Source organism: Haliotis rufescens, unplaced genomic scaffold, assembly GCF_023055435.1.
Source record: "Haliotis rufescens isolate VD_foot unplaced genomic scaffold, xgHalRufe1.0.p SCAF_17, whole genome shotgun sequence".
In the NCBI taxonomy this organism is placed as follows: Eukaryota; Metazoa; Mollusca; class Gastropoda; order Lepetellida; family Haliotidae; genus Haliotis; species Haliotis rufescens.
In genome coordinates this window covers 1,871,541-1,892,486 of record NW_025963857.1, presented here as the reverse complement: position 1 = coordinate 1,892,486, position 20,946 = coordinate 1,871,541, and the positions used below count along the sequence as shown (strand labels likewise).

The following is a 20,946-nucleotide window of genomic DNA, read 5'->3' as shown; positions in this document are numbered from 1 at the left end:
AGGGCAGGTCATGCTTGCCATTTTCGCGATCATCTGGTGTCATCACTGATTTTCAGTGGTCCATTCATATACATTTCAAAGCTATTTAACCCAAGAATTTTGCTTCGGTTGATAAACAAAGACTTGCATTGACGTTTTATATTTACATTAGACCAACAGAGGCTAGATGTTCCACTGGTGTTGACCTCCATGCATGTTACATTACGTTAGACCACCAGGGGCTCGATATCCCGCTGGTATTGACCTCCATGCATGTTACATTACGTTAGACCAACAGAGGCTCGATATCCCGCTGGTATTGACCTCCATGCATGTTACATTTCGTTAGACCAACAGAGGCTCGATATCACGCTGGTATTGACCTCCATGCATGTTACATTACATTAGACCAACAGAGGCTCGATATCCCGCTGGTATTGACCTCATGCATGTTACATTACGTTAGACCAACAGAGGCTCGATATTCCACTGGTATTGACCTCCATGCATGTTACATGACGTCAGACTACCATAGGGTCGATATCCCGCTGGTATTGACCTCCATGCATGTTACATGACGTCAGACCACCAGAGGCGCGATATCCCGCTGGTATTGACCTCCATGCATGTTACATTACATTAGACCAACAGAGGCTCGATATCCCGCTGGTATTGACCACCATGCATGTTACATTACGTTAGACCAACAGAGGCTCGATATCCCGCTGGTGTTCACCTCCATGCAAGTAAACATGCGTACTTTACATCAGTCAATCAGGGAGACGAGACAGCATTTCCACTTTTATTATCAACATTTGAAAGAAGTTCCAAGGATCACGATATCTCCGCATATTTAGCCTCCTGTATGTCGTAATGTCGGAATATATATGTACATGTTTTACATACATACGCATTACGTCTGAGCTGGAACGGGCTGGATTATTCTAAAAACTTGATAAAAACTAACAAGGCATACATAATTAACAATAACACGGCTTTCATGTAGCCTAAATACAGCATGCCATCGACATATCAGATTTACTGCATGATCAACATGATGAATGTATATGTAAACCTATAGGGATTTACAAAATAATCACTTTGGGCTGATGCTGTTCGTCGTTGGCGTTCAGTGAGCCTGCTTATGTCCTTTCTACATGGAACACGACGCTGACTTCGTGCCGCTTTTAGAAATATTGAACATTCTCATAACACCGCTCCCCCATTTATCATCATTATTGAGAAATATCACTAGTTCAGCTAATACCAGTAGGCCTAAATTGGCAGATTTATCATGTAATAAATACATTATTACCTATAACACAGTGAGATTGGTGCCGAGATAGTTTCCTAGTCAGCGTTCAACAAAGAGAATCTGCCAACCCAACGCCTGTGTTCAATAGATTAGTCGTCATCCTGCGCATAGACTTGTCAATAACAACTGACTTCCACGCTCTGGACCAGCGGATGCGGAGTGGCGGTTAGTGGAAGGATGCACGCGAGTCAAGCCAGGCGGCTGAGTCAAGCCATGTACGATATGGTCACATACAAACGATGTTACTCTCGAGTCGTGTACGATATGGTCACATACGAACGATGTTACACTCGAGCCGTGTACGATATGGTCACATACAAACAATGTTACTCTCGAGTTGTGTACGATATGGTCACATACGAACGATGTTACTCTCGAGTCGTGTACGATATGGTCACATACAAACAATGTTACTCTCGAGTTGTGTACGATATGGTCACATACGAACGATGTTACTCTCGAGTCGTGTACGATATGGTCACATACGAACGATGTTACACTCGAGTCGTGTACGATATGGCCACATACAAACAATGTTACTCTTGGTCGTGTACGATATGGTCACATACAAACAATGTTACTCTCGAGCCGTGTACGATATGGTCACATACAAACAATGTTACTCTCGAGTTGTGTACGATATTGTCACATACGAACGATGTTACTCTCGAGTCGTGTACGATATGGTCACATACAAACAATGTTACACTCGAGCCGTGTACGATATTGTCGAATGCAAACAAGCAAAGGAAATTATGTTTATATATATATATGATCGGGTGGACGAGCTTGGGGAACCTTGTTGCCTGGTTGATTGCGTGTCATCGTACCCCGATGGCGTGGCTCGTTGCTCACATCAATCACTGGTTTGTCTGGTCCAGACTCGATTACTTACATGCCAACGTCACATATCGATGGACCTTTTCTGAGCGTGGCGTTAAACAACTTTCTAGGGCACTACTTTCGATACTCTTCTACTTGGAGTGGGGTAGCCAAGTGATAGAAGTGTGCGTGCATCAAGCCGAATTCCCAGGTTCGATTCCCACGTGATTACAAACTCTGAAGATCATATCTGTTGTGCTATGGCTGAACCCTCCGTTAATTTTCAGGATGCCACGTCAAAGAAGATTTTCTTTTTATATCCGTTCCTTTATATTTTAACGTCAGTAATACAGTATATTTGATAATATCCTTGATTACATGAAAACATAGCGATCTGAAAAAGATGCTTTTAAATATATTTTATAACACTTGATCATTTTCAATGTAACAAACCAAGATTGTTGTGTTCACTGGAAACACACAGCTTGCTTGCTGTCTGTCGTTGCGTTGTTTCGTTATTTGCATGTCAAACTTAGGTCAAACGGCTTGTGTTTCGTCATATTGACATTACAAACAGCACCACGCTCGGCATGTCAATATCATAACAGATTATGACAGCCTGTCGACAGGTCGGAGACATGTCCCCGAACTACAAGACGAGACTCAATATTGGACACGATATGCCCACTTGCAAATGTCCGTAATCTGTCAAACTCCCTAGTGTTTTGTCGTTAATACCAGACCGTGAACACTCCAACCCTGATATTTTCACTTTGAGTAGGATTTCGATTGTTGGTGATCGACATTTAGACGGACTGCCGTCCGATTGAAAGCTATTATTATCGTTGCCATCTGCACAAATCAATTTATTTTTCTAGATTGTGAAGGCGCACATGTTGACTAAAAGTATCAATAACGCTGTTTCATTTTTCTGGAGTGAGACTGTTAATACGAATATGGTTACCCATTAGTTTAGAGATTTGTGGCGACCATCTTCTGCTGTTAGGCGGCCGCTTGAAATAGCTTTCAGTCAAGCAGTGCTGAGTGGAATGAATAACAATCTTGATTTTTTCTTCAAATTTCAAACTTCGAAGCCATTTAACACCTCCTAAAGTGCTATCAGGGAATGGCCGTTTTAAATAGTGTGAGTGGTACTTGTATTATTATTACTATTTACTCCTATTATGATTATGATGATTATTAGTATGATTGTTACAGATTGTATTTTCTGTCACTGCTTCAAGACAAATAAACGAGGGAAATAATCGGGACCCACGTCACATTCAGGGCATTTAGTGAGAATTTATTTTGCATTAAATATCAACTGTTCGGGCTCTCATGGGGATTGAACTCCGGACTTGTTGTTTTTTATTTCCTTTGGGGTACCTGGAGGCCTATGCACGCTTGCCAACAAGTTGTATACGGTTAGTTGTATAAACTGAAGTTCCATGCGATTACGTGCTCTCAGCGTCGAGTTGCATACATCTCGCGAGATCTCTGGCTATAGGTGGAAATATTGTTATTTACCTTTTACCCCTGCAAATGGGGGCTACGTCCAGAGTTAATCTACAGAGCTGACCAGTGTTTTATCACAGATCCATCTACAGTAAACTACGGTTATAACGAACTCAAAGGGACTACTAATTTTAGTTCGTTATAACCGTAAATTGTTATAAGCATATTTACAGCATAACTACAGCAAATAGTCGGGACTAAAAAGTTAGTTCGTTATATCCGTCAGTTCGTTATAAGCGTGTTCGTTATAACCGTAGTTTACTGTACATTTATCCTTTTACCAACTCTTAGTATAATTAGTGTCTGTAACAGCCTTAATTCATGACTAATGTATATAGGACTTTAACGACACACTGAAGTAGCCACGTATCGCGTTCAAATGTCGATATTTCCTCCAACATTAAGGACACCGTGTGATATATAACTTGAATACTGTTCAAAGCGGCGTTAAAACCAACACACTCGTATTAAAGCCAATTTCCTCACTCATTCGACCCGTGAAGCACTGGGTTAAATAGGTGTTCAGCAACCCATGCTTGCCGTAACAGACGACTTTGCTTGTCGTCAGAGGCGACTAACAGGATCGGGTGGTCAGGCACGCTGACTTGGATGATGCATGTCATCGTATCCCAATTGCGCAGATCGATGCCCATAATATCAATCACTGGATTGTGTGGTCCAGGCTCGATTATTTACAGACCGCCGTCATATAGCTGGAATATTGCTGAGTGTGGCGTTAAACAACAAACAAAACTCACTCATACATATATCGATAACACAACGACATGAATACGGAGGGAGTGGTGTACATATAAAAGTGAATAAAATCAAGCGTGTGTGCGTACTTGCTCGTTTCCTATATACAGTAAACTACGGTTATAACGAACTCAAAGGGATTACTAATTTTAGTTCGTTATAACCGTAATTCGTTATAAGCATATATACAGCATAACTACAGCAAATAGTCGGGACTAAAAAGTTAGTTCGTTATATCCGTCAGTTCGTTATAAGTGTGTTCGTTATAACCGTAGTTGACTGTACAGCAAACGGTAGACAAACCAGCGTTAAAACCGCCAAAGCCAGTGATCTGCCAATGGCAGTACAGATATCGAAGGGGCTGAGCTGTTTCATGCCGTTTGTCGACACTGCATTCGTGACCAATAAGCGTGTTCAGGGCTGCGCATCTCTCTGCCTCTGCCCTGACAATGTATTTCCGCTGGTATTGTTCGCAGCTGTATTCAGTGCAGCGAACAATGCGATTATTTAGCTGTCAGTATTCAATCGCTGCCAATTTCATCGCCAACATCGCTGTACATTTCAGACATCAGCACGAGATGGCTATACCATTGATATTGATGTCCCGGCCGGGAGCTGTCACGAGGTCATGGACTCATTACTTTATGTCAAGGATGCCCGTGTCCGTTGAATATTCAGGCATTTTAATAAAACTCACTTTCCTTGCAAAGTCTCCAACCCTCCTGAAATAAGACTAAATTTCCTTATTTACCATAGATATGATTAATTTCAGATAATAGATAGCTTCAGAGAAACACAACAGTCCTCTGTAATGTTCTCTAACGTTAACGTACATTGTTGTTGACAGCACATTCGTCCTCATTGCTATACCTGTTTTAACCAAATAGGGTAGGCGAGCTAGCCTAGTGGTTAAAGCGTTCGCTCGTCACGCCGAAGACCCAGGTTCGATTCACCACATGGGTAAAATGTGTGAAGCTTATTTCTGGTGTCCACCGCCGTGATGTTGCTGGAATATTGTTAAAAGCGGCGTAAAACCATACTCACTCAATAGCCTTTACCAAATTTGTCTAATTTCGTGCGGTAGGCTTGTATCAAAGACAGTGTGTGGGTAAGCTCGAGCTCTTAATCATTCCGTAGTCTGGTCTGTTCTCAATATGTTCGGATCACAGTCTTGAGGAATATATTTCTCTTTAACCCATATTGATTTGCAAACGAATCATTTTGGCAGACCCAATAATATCCGTATTTATTACCACTTGTTCTGGAAACTTTATATAATACATCTCTTTCAACGGTAGTATCTTGAGTGTGTTATAAACCTATTACTATCTATCACAAGCGCTTATCTAAGTGGCAACCGGTTTTACTCACTCGGACCCACTCGGCTTTTACCGGTCCCACGGGACGTGTATGAGTCGATTGTCGGCTTTAGGATTGTGAGTCGGAACATTATGTTGTCGTGTCTTGTTGGCATGCACATCTTGTCCACAACATTAGGTCTTATTATCACGGACGTGTGGCGCATGATTCAAACACCCATTAATTAGTATATGTTACTGTCAATCTGTGGGGTGTGTATAAGCTTGTAGTGAGTGAGTATGGTTTTACGCCGCTTTTAGCAATATTCCAGCAATATCATGGCGGGGGACACCAGAAATGGGCTTCACACATTGTACCCATGTCGGGAATCGAACCCGGGTCTTCCGCGTGACGAGCGAACGCTTTAACCACTAGGCTACCCGACCACCCTTATAAGCTTGTATAATACCACCTACATGTGACACGGTGTATAACAAGGGTTAAATCCTACCTTGTGGGACACGACAGAGAAACCCCGTTAAACCGGGCGGTACCGGTCCTTATAAAATCGTCCGGATTTACGAATAGTTTTGTCCCTTTAAGAAGTCGTCAAGAAATACTAACAGACTGGGAGTCTTAGAAGAATACAGGGTCTAAAAACGTCAGCAATACGACATCGGTTGTTTGTTTGTTTGTTCTTCACGCCGCACTCAGCAATATTCCAGCTATGTGACGGCGGTCTGTAAATAATAGAGTCTGGACCATACAATCCAGTGATTGATATCATGAGCATCGATCTATGCAATTTGGATATGATGACATGCGTCAAGCAAATCAGCAAGCCTGGCCACCCGATCAATTTAGACGCCGCCTTACGACAAGCATGGTTGCTGGGGACCCATATTCTTACCTGGAATCCCCACAGGGAGACAAGCATAGGTTGCTGGTGGCCAAAATTCTTCCCCTGAATCCCCACAGGGAGAGAGACAAGTATAGATGGCTGTGACCTATACCAACTCGGCATCCCGTCAGGCCACATCTTTATTAACCGTATCTCGCTGAGCTCGTATTCGGGTGAAGAGAGACCTGTGTTTTTGTGTATACATACATATACAATGCCTAATCCCGTGCTGTTTATATACTGCTGGAAGACTACCGCTAATTAAATATACACGTTCTTAGTGATAGCCTGGCGCATTCCCCAAACACTCGTGTATGCACTGTGCATATATAGGTAGTGTGTATTATTCATAACAATAAGTACATGTATGCTATCAGAGACCATCAAGTTTTATATTTTATGGTCTCTCATGCTACTATATACATACATTACAGCGTTAGGATGTCTCGAGTCTGCTAGGCCATAGCACGTATAGCAGACTGGTTCTTGCTGTATACAGATGGTAGACAAGTCCTAATTGTACACATGGTAGGATAGACTGGGACTGGCGGTACACAGATGCCGTCACTATGCTAACACATTGATACTTCAGGCTTGCCTCCTGCTTGCTGTAGTCGATAATAATCCCCGCGGAGTCAACCAGTCTGAAGAGATATCAAAAATAACAAAAATGTTATTGCGTGTGCTTCGGTTGTCGAAAGTCAATAATATTTCTACCAGGTTAGATAAAGGGCTGAAATAGCAGGACTCCGTCAACAGATGACATTAACAAAACGTCTGTAGTGTTTAAAATCAACATATCCACTTTTAGGCAAAGTCCTTCCAGGGAGTTACAAATAGTTATAGTGGAATCCCCGCTGTTACTGGTCATACCGTTATTTATCCTTAGTTTAAGATTAATTTTGTTCTTGAACCTCATCTGACAACTATTACTGAATATAAATTTACGTCTGCGTAGGAAACATTTTGCTGTAGGTCGTTGATGTCGGAGCTCGTAGAAGTGGTAGGGCTACGACGTGGTGTGTAAAACAATGCAAGAAAAAGTTTTGAAAGACGTATCCACTGAAAACTTTTAATTTCTTTGGTTACAAAGTGCTGCGCTTTCACTGAGAAGATAATATACTCGGCTCATGACTGGCAGGCCACTTTGCTGGATTTTATACTCAGCTGTGTTAATTTGATCCCTCGGGAGATGCATCGTCTGCATATTAAGAAGTCATGAACAGTTACTGATAACCTATCACAGTGTCATTTGTATCCCAAATTGGTGAAACAATCTAAATTATTAACTTGCCTTACATGTTTAGATAGATTGTACCTTGAAGTGGTCAAGCTTTGACACGCACTGTATGTTTAATACACGGTATTACTGTGTGTATGTCGACTTCAAATCCTGTACTTGTAAGGGGCATTAACCTAAGCTCTTATCAACAAACAGCGTGTTTCAAGCATGGTTCTCCTTGTGGTAGTGGTGTCTTCAGGCTGTTGCCGGACTTGTGTGAGTATACACGTGTACTAGATGTATCTACAGTTGTTGTAGTTCGCCTTGAGGTCGTGTTGACCTATTGTGTGGGTAACACCCAGTCCGACAGGTCACCATGACCTTCCATTGAGTCACGGCACACGGAAGTTAAGCCTTTAGCTCACCTGACTCGACATTACGTATATACGTGGTACAACAATCGTATTGCTTCAGTTGTTGAATAGGCTTCAGCAGCGTCTAACTTAGCTCACCTGATTACCATGGAAATGAATTAATTAGATGTAGTGATTCTATTCAACTGGTTGCCACTGACGCCAATCAATTGGATGAAGTTCGTTGCCAGTGGTCCGTAGTATGAAGTGTAGTTAGTTATCTCAACTGGTTGCCATGAGAATGCGTTAAAGATACCCCACCTGCCTGAAATACCTGTTTCACTTACTGTTCTCTAATCATTGATTGACATATGTCTGATCACGTGACGAGAAAATAGATGGGGTTTTTTAACCAGACACCGCAGAATTTCTGCGATTTGTCGTTTCTATATAGGATACTATCAATCTATATAGGGTGCTAACAAGCTGTATATGAACATGCTATTAACATCGTGCCCTCGTGTCGAGGACATACCTACCACTTATACTGGCAGGCAATCAATCATGAAACTATGCTCTTGACACAGAGTTGCACAAATAGGTCAGACTACCAGTATGTACCAGCTGTGTGTGTGATATCAAGGCTGTTATTACTGGTAGACTCACAGGCGGGACACATTCCGTACATATCACTATAATATTCATAATAATTATCATAATCGCATTCGTTTGGCGTCATTATGACTCTGATGCTGGTGCTGGAAGTTTTGTTTGTATGTTGTTTTATGCAGCAATATTCGAGTCACGCGACGACTGCCTGTAAATAATTGAGTCTGAACCGGACAAACCCGTGATCGACATTATGATCAACGCACCTGGTACAATGCGCGTAGTCAGCCAAGTCACACGACAATAACGAAGATGTGTTGACGTCACAGCTATGGCACCAATAATAAAAATCTTTATAATGCAGGAAGAACGTGATGTTGATACCACGGAACGTTGATAATGATAATACGTTTGTAATAATAATAATCATAATCATAATCATCTGGGTAATGCAGAAGGCTGCACTTTTGGGGAGTCTTCACATTCTCCGAAAAGTTCTGGGTGGGTTTTCCTGGGAGAAGTCCCATTCGCTGTCTGGGCTGCGTGTAGAGGGGGCAATGATGAGTCTTACAGGAGCTGGCGATGAGCCTAACCAGCCTGACTATGCCAGGATCACCCAAACCCTCTTTGATTCTTTTTCAAAATAAAATAAAATAAAATAAAATAAATAAATAAATAAATAAATAAATAAATAAATAAATAAATAAATAAATAAATAAATAAATAAATAAATAAATAAATAAATAAATAAATCATCATCATCATCATCATCATCGACATCATAATCATAAATGACAATGACAATAATCGATGACTGTGATGGAAATCAATATTTTCAAACTACCGATGGTGACATGGAGGATTGATAAAACTGTGTTGCTGATGTATATCAGCCAGTATGATGGTGAAGTATCATAGCGATATGTGATGACGACCGTGTAATGCCTTAATGCACTGTATGAAACGTGCGCAACAACACTACAACTTGTTCGCCATGAATTACGAGCAGCAATTCAATATGACACTTCAGCATTCGTCAGATGTTGAAACACGATTATATCAGAAAGCCATTCTCCAGTACATAAAACACAAGCTAATCACATATACTCCCGCTTGATGTTGTAATAGCCTCGTTCTGGCCCGCCGGGGACATGTATTTTATTGTTTGTACAGGAGATACACGCATAGATGAAGTAGCTCTTCGGGGAGAGAGGGGCATAAGCTGATGCTGTGTAATGTCTGGGGTAGCTCGTTGGCCGGGCACATGATTCAGATAAACATATTTCACATAGCATTAGCGCAGCTACGTACATGTGTGACGTGGAGGGCCCCCTGGCCTTGATGGAGTCTATCGCAGCGGTCGTCGACACGAGAGGGAGACGTTGATTTATTGGTATTCATTGAAACGGGATTCGTATGGATTTGGTGATGTTTTTATATCAGATGTATATGTGTAGACTTAGCTAGACCTGCTCCAGATGACCAGGGAGAGATGAGATGATTTCGGGAGACACAAGTCACGGCCCGAGTGTTTGTGGGGGAGTAGAGATGGACGCTGCTTTCAATGGTAGTTCGGTTATATAATGGTGCGTCAGTGTCAGATGGTAACTTATAAAAATATAAAATTATGCTAAATAACTTTGGAGGAGAGTCCAACAGACGCTGCTCGAGATAACATGTGGTGTTATCAAGTTTATAATCACGCTGCAACTGCGATTCCAACCTCTGACTACGGATCCAGCCACTGATAAGGGACGTAACTTCCGTATGTCTTTGAAAGAGGCGTCATGACAGGACAAATGCATGCGGTATGGGGCGTCAGGTATTCTTTAGAACTTAACTAAATTCCTTGACAAATGGTTAGAGGGTATGTAACTGTACATGGCTTGCCCACAAAAGCGGACCTGCGTCACTGCGGTCTATCCTCCAACATTAACCTGAAACGCCATGAAATATTGTCCAACCACTGTTACACCACATTATCTCATTCAGCATTTAACAAACAGCAATTGACTCAAACGAGAAGGTTCGATTGTTTTATTCTTGAGTTTCACCAGGGCAAGGTCGCGAAAGTGCGCCTTAATTGTATTCGTATAAAATAGGAACACTCGTCTGGATGTGTGGTAACTACGGTTGTGGAAGTATTTCTCAAACCAGCTGCCAATCTGCACCGAGCCCCAAGCCTAGTACTCTCCATTTCAAAGGGGCTTCTATGTCTTGGAGTCTCAAAGAACTTCCTGTTCCGTTTCACAGCGTCCCTGGCGGGCGTGTAATCAAATACAACCAGGGGGAGACAACCGCCGCCTGAGCACACAATCTACAATGCAACATCACTCGCATGTTCCGTTCAATAAAAAACCGTCCAGACCCCATTTCACTTTCTTTGATGAATCCCCCTGGGACATCTGTAGTAGTCCCGAGTCTCCGTCGGTCAGGGTAATACATTACACATAGGTGGGAATCTAGGATATGAGTTACAGCATTGACAGCCTGGTTCCCTGGGTGTGCTGCGCTGACGCTACACTTTCAGCATTGACTGTTGATGGATTTAGGTTTGCTTTGAATGTGTGGAGTGATATTATAACAAGAAACTGATAGCATGTTGCATATGAGAGTCGAGCTACATGCAGTTTTCCTTTGTTATCTCGCTTTGGTTAATTGTGCCATATTTGTTTGGTTTTGAAACGGCGACAACACGACAATTAATTGTCTTTCGTAATTCCATACATTTTCTTCTACACAGCGCATGTCCACATCTTTTAAAGAATGCTTCCTTGGTAAATTGTGTGAGTATAGTTTTACGCCGCTTTTAGCAATATTTTAGCTGTATCACGGCTGGGGACACGGTAAATGAGCTTTACACATTGTACCCATGTGGGGAAACGAACCCGGGATTTCGGCGTGACGAGCAAATTTAGACGTACTTCATCACCGACCGCCTCCGTGGTCTAGTGGTAGAGCGTCCGCGCTCGGAGAGTTTGAAGGTCGTGTTTTCGATCCCCGGCCTCGTCATACGAAAAGACGTTAGAAGAAGGTACGTGTTTCCCTGCCTGGCGCTCGGCATTAAGGGGCTAAAACAAGGACTGGTCGGCTCGGAGTCAGTATACTGTTTCTGAGTGAAGTATTCATGTGAAACTGTGACATGGTATCTCAGTGGGCTAGCACTATAAATCGGCATTGGTATGGACTCGTACAAGCAGCCACACACACGTGCATGCAGGTCGCTATATAAGGCAATAGTCTTGGATGCGACGTTAAACTCCATTTCACCTCACCTTACCTATTTCATCATCAAGAAAATGCTAGAAAAAACTTAGACTGATTAATTTACTGATACATATGATTAACTAAATATTTGCATGCCTCAAGTAAGAATAACACGTTAGTCTGGGCATAAGTAGACAGTTTTTGTAAAAGTGTGGAATTACCAGTGTCTTCGTTACATGCGGATAAAGAGCGGAAATAATTCTAAATAAATAACCACTGGGTACACGTGTGTTTCTGGCTAATCAATAGCCACGCGACGGGTCGCTTTCTTCTCATTTTCTTTCTTTGTCCCAGGAAATTACAAATGAATTATTCATGGCTTAATGTTGTAGAGAGATTTTCATTATTTTCAGTGTCACTTACAGTGAGGGAATCCTCACTATCCACAATACTATCCATAGAGATATAGCTATAGCGAACGTGTCACCGGCATGGGATAGTTGGATATGGTCTCACTATCCACATAACTATCCATGGAGATATAGCTATAGTGAACGTGTCACCGGCATGGGATAGTTGGATATGGTCTCACTATCCACAAAACTATCCATAGAGATATAGCTTTAGTGAACGTATCCCCGGCATGGGATAGTTAGATATGGTCTCACTATCCAAAAAACTATCCATAGAGATATAGCTTTAGTGAACGTATCCCCGGCATGGGATAGTTGGATATGGTCTCACTATCCAAAAAACTATCCATAGAGATATAGTTTTAGTGAACGTATCCCCGGCTAGGATAGTTGGATATGGTCTCACTATCCAAAAAACTATCCATAGAGATATAGTTTTAGTGAACGTATCCCCGGCATTGGATAGTTGGATATGGTCTTACTATCCAAAAAACTATCCATGGCGATAAAGGTGCAGTGAACGTTGCATCGGCATAGGATATTAGGATATGGTCTCACTATCCACATAATTATCCATGGAGATATAGCTATAGTGAACGTGTCACCGGCATAGGATAGTAGGATATGGTCTCACTATCCAAAAAAAAATATCCATGGCGATAAAGGTGCAGTGAACGTTGCATCGGCATGGGATAGTTGGATATAGTCTCGCTATCCACTTAACTATCAATGGAGATACAGCTACACATAATCATACATGATCGGGGGGGGGGGGGGGGGGGGGGGGGTCTAGTGGTTAAAGCGTTAGCTCGTCACGCCGAAGACCCGGGTTCAAATCCCCACATGGGTGCAGTGTGTGAAGCCCTTTTCTTGTGTCCTGAGTCGTGATATTGCTGGATTATTTCTAAAACCGCTCACTCGTGATCTCAGGGTGTGGCTCCGACACTCTGTGGTGTGGAAAGCTAGCATGTCATGCCTATAATCATATTTGGTAGACTTGGCATCTCAATAGAATCAGATCTGTTACTCCAAAACGATACCTCTTCATGCAGAGAGTTATCGTGTCGGAGTAAACGAGCTGATTTTAATGAGATTGATGACCATAGTTGCTTCCACTGAATATATTCAGTACATCGGTAGAACATGAATCACCAACATGAAAGGACATGAATGGGTTCTGAGGCTGGAATATACATATAGACAGGCCACCCTGCCCACGCCACACTCTACACAAGTATTACTTGAAGCTTTAATGGCGAAGCAACACAGACATCTACATGTCTAGTCCCCATCATAGGGAGGCCAGATGGCCTGTCATCTGAGGAGCGGCAAGTCGCTGTGCAGAGTTGCGCCCCCTTAGGCTCGTGGGTTCCACCAAAATCGTAAACGTCTAAGACCTGCACTATTTCAGACTTTCCTCCCACAACAAGCTGCGTGGCACGCCGTGATATAACGGTGAAACTGTTTCAAGAATTACTGTTCAAAAACTAACTCCCTCGCTCGAGCGTCTGTGTTGGGCTTGGTTGCCGCACTGTGAAACAGCCAGAAGTTAGTAGGAGGTGAGGTGAAATTGGGTTTAAAGCCCCACCCTGACTATAAATAGCCCGCAAGGTGGCGGTGTTTCAGTTTCGAACAATGACTGACAATGTAAACACAACCGAGTGTCGGGAGACGTTTTTTGAAAACCATAAGGGAACCAGATCACCATTGACCGTCAAACTTCGTATCAACTTGAATGACAAACCATGGATACAACAAATGGCTCCATATCAAGATATAAGTCAATAGATTTTCTGTAGTTTTATCATAAAAAATCGTATCGATCGTGTTTGGCGTCTGCATCAATCACAGTGGGCGGAGCTTATTTACGGTTGCGCTATAAATAGCAAAGCACATGGTCATGTGTACATGTGACACATTCAATGCATTTGTGGTCAAAGTGTATTGTGTTGCATATTTTTTTACGGCAGAACAGCAGCAGAACATCAGTTTCGGTTAATGTAACAGTTACGATATTTAAATACGAAATTGACGACGCGATTCTTTGAGTTCAATCCGAAAATTACAGATATTTGTTTAGTTTTGGTCATTTGCATTCAACAGTTAGATTTGTGCCACACAATAATCACTTTATATTTATAAAACCTAAATTATTACACAGATTTTTCAACGTGTTTAGGAAGGGGCCTAATTTGAAGCACCAGAAGTTGCGCCAATATTTCTCAGCTTGACTACAATAGATGAATATGTCACGTGTATCAACATAACAATGCACATAAGCAACTGGTAAATAAGTAACGAAATATACTTGATGTTTTGACCTACTGAAGGCGTATCCAGATAATATTGTACTTACGATAAACGAAAACTCCAATACACATATTCCAAGACAACTTTAATTATGAATTTCCTTTTCTTTCACAGAATTTTCACACACAAAACTGAGTTTGATCATTAGATCCACACTTGTCCCATGTATTTTTTGTTCGGGGTATTTGGATACACTTCGCGCACAAGTTTTAAAATATAATCTGGGATCCCTTTCCCGTTTTGTCCACACCGATCCTTCATCTGCTGCAACATTTATTTCCGTTTCTTCAAGTCCAAGTATCTACGATCTCTCCAAACATTTCGTTTATTTAGCTCAGTCCAAAAGCAATGTGTTCGAATCGACGAATTTCTGCAACATGGTGGCTGCACCATTCCCTAACTGCGATTGCCTGTGCCGTGTCATGCATGGTTTACAAAAGAAATGTGAACAAACATATTCGGCTTCATCTTGTTCCACAATGAAATCTAGCTGTGACACTGATTCACTAATCCCAAGAATCGGCACTGAATTTATCAAAGTTTCTGTTACACTTGCAAGGGCGGGAAGAGAGGCGCCATCTTGTCGATTCGAGTTGTGAATCGGAATGATGTCATCTTGAATTGGAACTTTCTCCACGATAAAGTCACCAATGTCATAATCGAAATTACCTAAGGCTCCCTGACTATCTCGAACAATTCTTCGTCAAATTAGGCTTCACATGAAAATGTTTTGTTGCTCATACTGAAGACAAGCGAAATTGCAAAGTTCTTGACAGTTGTAAGCAGTAACTCGATGCGCTCATGGGGCGTGGTTGCTAGGAGATCGCGTGGTCGGAAAGGCGAAAATAAAAAGTTTTAGAAAGTAATAAAAGAAATGCCCAGTGCAATCCAAAAGTACCATGTACAGGATATTTAAAAAAAATAATATTCACGAAAACAAATCATTTCTAAAAATGCAAAATAATTTATTAATTTATCCCAAGGTCGTAACCCTGATCACGTGGTGGGTATTTGGAAGGAATCTTTGCGATGACGCCGTGAATGAGGCCGTGTGTATTACATTGTTGAAATCAGCTGCCCAGGAATGTTGAGGCATTGACATTATGACAGATGTTCGTCATGGATGGAGAGAAAAATGTATCTGAGAGAAACATTGTTGCTTTGAGCTGCGAGACAAAACATGTGTTAATGCCGAAATAGCCAGCGACCTGAATGTAAGCTTGATGAAAGTAATGTTGAAACCCATTTTCACGCACATGACAGAATTAATGTGAACAAATATGTATCTGAACATCGTTTCGAAGTCTGTGAGGCTGTCCGTATTTGAATATTTTTATCTCCATTCCGACGTGAAATAATATAATGTCTTCGTGTCTGAATTTTGCTGCCGCTGTGGAATATTGCGCACCGATCTAATAAAAGAAATACTACTAGATCTACAATTGCACCGTCATAAAAGAACCAGGTCAACTTTATCTTTGTTCCGTTGTTTATTAAAAATTCGTTTCCGAAGCAAAGCGAATCGATCTACATCATAAATTAATTCATAGACTAGATTCTAGTATCAAGTGTTGAACCTTTTTTTAAAATGTCATCAAATAACTTACACAATTATTGAAAGACATTTTTTGATAAGTCATATATTTTATTTCGTCCGCCCGGTCTCTGATTAGTTGAGGCTTGAGGGGAGAAACACATACAAAAAATATGGATGGCCTTATGTAAATGACACTTGGCATGCCAATCAACAGGGATCTGGGTCACTGGGACCTACCAAGTTTCACGGATCGAGTTACTTCGGCATGAGGAGCTTCATCGGACAAGTGAGACTTTGCCAAAATACATTGCTACTGGGCAATGAAAAAACGACAAGAAACTACTTTGATCACTTGAAAATATTTTTGACCATTACCAGGGTTTTTTACACGATCGTTGTCATCTAGATTCCAGATGAGGCAAGACGAACACAACGAAGAAAAACATTGTTGAAATCACCGATTACTGTATATATTGTGAGAAATGCTATTTATAAACTGCAGATATACCGTACACCACAGATTAGCGATTGGTGCCCCAACACATTATGTTTCTTCATTTACACTGCTCATATGCATCACGACAAATGTATTTCGTTCTAGTCCAAAGATCTAGAACTATAATTTGTGTGTGGGATAAATCGTGGACATTCCACGGTATCATTTTATGAAGATGTGAAGACGACATTACAGGTAGGTTTTGAAACCAAAGACGTACGCGTTTGTTGAAAAGTCTTGGAATCGTTTGGTAGATATTTATATTACCATTAAAACTTACGTCCTTGTTGTCAAACGACCCACGTGGGTGGGTGTTTACATGACGTCACCCGTTTACGCATTAACCAATGAAATGTATGTGTTATCATGACGTCATATTGACCTGTCAAATCACTTGTATAAGCTCCGCCCACTAGAGTGCGGTAGTTACTACCGCAGATGGGGCTTTAACGTCGCGACCAAGATTATTGCACTTATATAGCGACGTGCATGAACGTGTGTGTGGCTGCTTGTACTAGTCCGGGCTGATGCAGATTTATAGTGCTAGCACACTGAGATACCATGCCGCAGTTTAACATGATTACCCCACTCAGACACAGTCTACTGACTCCGAGCCGACCAGTCCTTGTTTTAGCCCCTTAATGCCGAGCGCCAGACAGGGTAACAACAAGTTCTTTTGGTATGACGCGGCCGGGGATCGAACCCCGGACCTTCCGCTCTCCGGGCGGACGCTCTACCACTAGACCACGGAGGCGGTCAGAAGTTAGTAGGAGAACGTGTGTGCGATAATCATAGCTACATTTCCAATCGACAACTTGTCGCGGTCTGCGTTAGGGTGTTGCCCCGCAAAATAATTAGCGGATGTTCATACCCAGGTTAGTCTAGACTGGTTCCCGTTCGTTCCTGCGACAGACTTGGAAGGCAGAGCAAGAGCAGCGACACCATTGCAGGCTGAGGATCCGGGAACCAGTCTAATGTTTGCCCAGCATAGACTGATCAGCGTGACTCGCTGTTGGTCACAGATCGCAATGTCCTTCACCTTTGAACTTAAACACGTTGCGAAATGTAGACGAAAGCAACTCAGGAGAAATATACTCAAACTGGATGTTTTAACACATTTGAACACATAAACGTGTTCTAAAGGATAGATATCTGGCATCGCACCGTCTCCATGGTGATTTGTCTGCAAACTGCTTTGTAAGCATATTTTTACTTGATACAGATATGAATGGAGTTATATAAATACAATATTACCATCTATAGTTTTCAAGGGGAGGTTCTCCCCCAATGCAGCTGTGGCTGGTGTTATCCATCACACGACCCCAAAGATTCCTATTTAGATTTTGTATGAAGCCCAGTAGCCGCAGTAACAGATGAATTGTTTCATTCCGTGCTTCATGTAATCATGGCGTCAGAAGAACCATAGAACCTCGCAATGCATTTAGTGATCGCGTGTTACTTCCGGTCAGGTGATCTGTTCGTCGGCATCAGTCAACAATACCAGCGATGAACGTAATCGTTTAGATTGGCATTGGTGTTAAGTTTCTCGTATAATGAATTAGTTTACTGATATCTCACACCCTCGTATAATGAATTGTTTTACTGATATCTCAAAACGTGAAGCAATTTACATAAAATCCTTCTTTAGAAAATTGGCTGAGCGGAACTTTTCGAGACGTCATTTACACCTAAGCTGAAGAGAGAAGGCTGTTGGCTTAGAATCCGTGTTGCGATGGGAATACATATATCTCCTTTTTGTATAAAAACATGTTTGTCCGAATTTATTCTCTGACTCCATCCTCGAGATTTCCCTCGTGTGCTATCTTCCCGTGATATCAATCGCCCATGTTGCTGTAGCAGGGCGTGAAGTCTCGCCGTCTCGTGAATGACCTCGTGATGTGTTACCTTGTTTCATGCCACGCGTTCTGCACTGTGTTATTAAAGGAGATAGCATATGTTGTCTTTACGATACAGGCCATCTGCTATTAACCATAACGTGTCCGTCACAGGAGCGTCGCGGTTGTCGGGTCTGCCTCCCCTATTAAGCAGCCCGCTGTCCAACATTACAGAGTTGGGTTCCATGGCGTTTTGACCTCTATGTCAGCTATTCCTCGTCCTTCAACCTCAATGCGGGTGAAATCCATGAAGACATAATTATACTACTTAAAATAAGTAAAAGAACACCCGAGTCTTCCATATTACTATAGTTAATCTGTCATGACGTAACAGACTAACGGGCGGTCGGGTAGCCTAGGGGGTAAAGCGTTTGCTCGTCACGCCGGAGACCCGGGTTCGATTCCCGACATGGGTACAATGTGTGAAGCCCATTTCTGGTTCCCCCGCTGTGATATAGCTGGAATATTGCCAAAAGCGGCGTTAAGCCATACTCACTCACTCACAGATTAACTAGAGTAACATGAAAGAATCGGGTGGTCTTTATAGAGTTTATTTCCTCCAAGTTTCAGGCCATAGGCCCATAGAACATACATGATCTCATTAAAGTGTACGCATAAATACATAAAAAGAATATAATACATAAATAATACATCAGTCAATTGTGAGTGACTCGCGTAATCTAAAAGCGTGGTAGATGTATTTAGCACGTTGTGTAATAGTGTATTTACATTTAGAAGACATAAGATTTACGAATTTTTCATAGGATGGATTAGTGTGAAAATATGTATCAATAAACGTAAACGTAATGTTGAATATGAAGTACAAATAAGAAGGAAATGAGGGTGGTCTTTAACTTCTTTTAAATAGTAAATTTCATAGTCGCTTACCACTTTGATGAAACCAACAGACATGATGCGGGCAGATCTAGACCAAGAGTTATAAATTGGGTCTGAATACTGTCGGCTAAGGGACGCAACTCTGCATATAGCGAATAGCTTAGGTTTTGACCACAGAACCGACGATATCACCCTTATGTTTATGAGGCAGAGGGCTTGTTTGCAAACAATTAAAATAATATTGTTCTTCCGAAATCAAACAAACACAACACGGTGCTTTTTATGTATCGGATCTTAGGTTTGCGGCGCCTTAGACGACTGGGCCTCCCGTACATCCTCAAACATATCTACACTTCAAGGTACTTTTTAGGAAGAGAGTTTATGGATGTCAACTTCTTTGTTATGAGGAACACAACGTTTCGGAGTATAGCTTACTACTCCCTCATCAGATGAATGAGACGGCAGTAGTCACGTGTTTATACCTTTGTTTGAAATGATCATAAAACTTTGCACTCGCTGATATTACTGAAAATATTTACCATTCCAATATTCAAAATTTAAAAATGTTATCACTTCTGTAAACGGATGCTCTCTTAGTGTAATTACATCGGTAAAAATATTAAACGTCAGCCAAAGAAATAATTAAGTATTAAGTGTTTAACAGGCATGTAGAAGTTGGGAGAATATGAAGACGTGACAATTGTATGGATGACAACTTTGTTACTGTTTGCAACGACGTCCACGGCCTCCTTATTGTCCCCCTGTTGATGAGTGAGTGAGTGGGTATGGCTTAACGCCGCTTTTGACAATATTCCAGCAATATCACGGCGGGGGACACCAGAAATGGGCTTCACACATTGTACCATGTCGGGAATCGAACCCGGGTCTTCGGCGTGACGAGCGAACGCTTTAACCACTAGGCTAACTCGCCAACCCTATTGGGTTAAAACAGGTATAGCAATGAGGACGAATGTGCTGTCAACAACAATTTATGTTAACGTTAACGTTACGCTTTAACCGCAAGGCTACCCCACCGCTCACTCAATGAAGAAGCACTTTAAGTTATAAATATATATATGATATATTTACAAACTCAGTATTCCACAACTGTATGGGACTAATGAACTGTGAACCATGGAAAGGATTGAGGGATTTCGCCCACATTCTCTGTTGCGTGTTTTCATATAACGCTTTCCGACCGCCCATCCCCTTTCCCAGCTTTGTTAGCGCTTTAATCTGTCTGCACGTCTACTGCATCACAGCTCCTTTACAAGTCCATCTACAATGGTTATTCTCGATCGAAGTCCGTTCGACCCACCTGAAGTGGTGATCAACGTATTGTGGACCACCAATGAAGCGTGAAGTTAACGAGGGTGGACAATAGAACAGCGACGCTATCAAACTCCTAACACCGTACTGGTCTTACAACGCCGATTCCAGTTGATTGATGTGTCATGCTGATTATCCTGGGGTCTTTAAC

General features: G+C 41.8%; 1 protein-coding gene across 2 annotated transcripts in view; it reads left to right on the top strand.

Annotated features, from left to right (window-relative positions):
* LOC124149781 (RING finger protein 151-like) overlaps positions 1-20,946 on the top strand; it is a 57,523-nt gene that overhangs the window by 24,541 nt on the left and 12,036 nt on the right. The gene's annotated exons all lie outside the window — the stretch shown is intronic.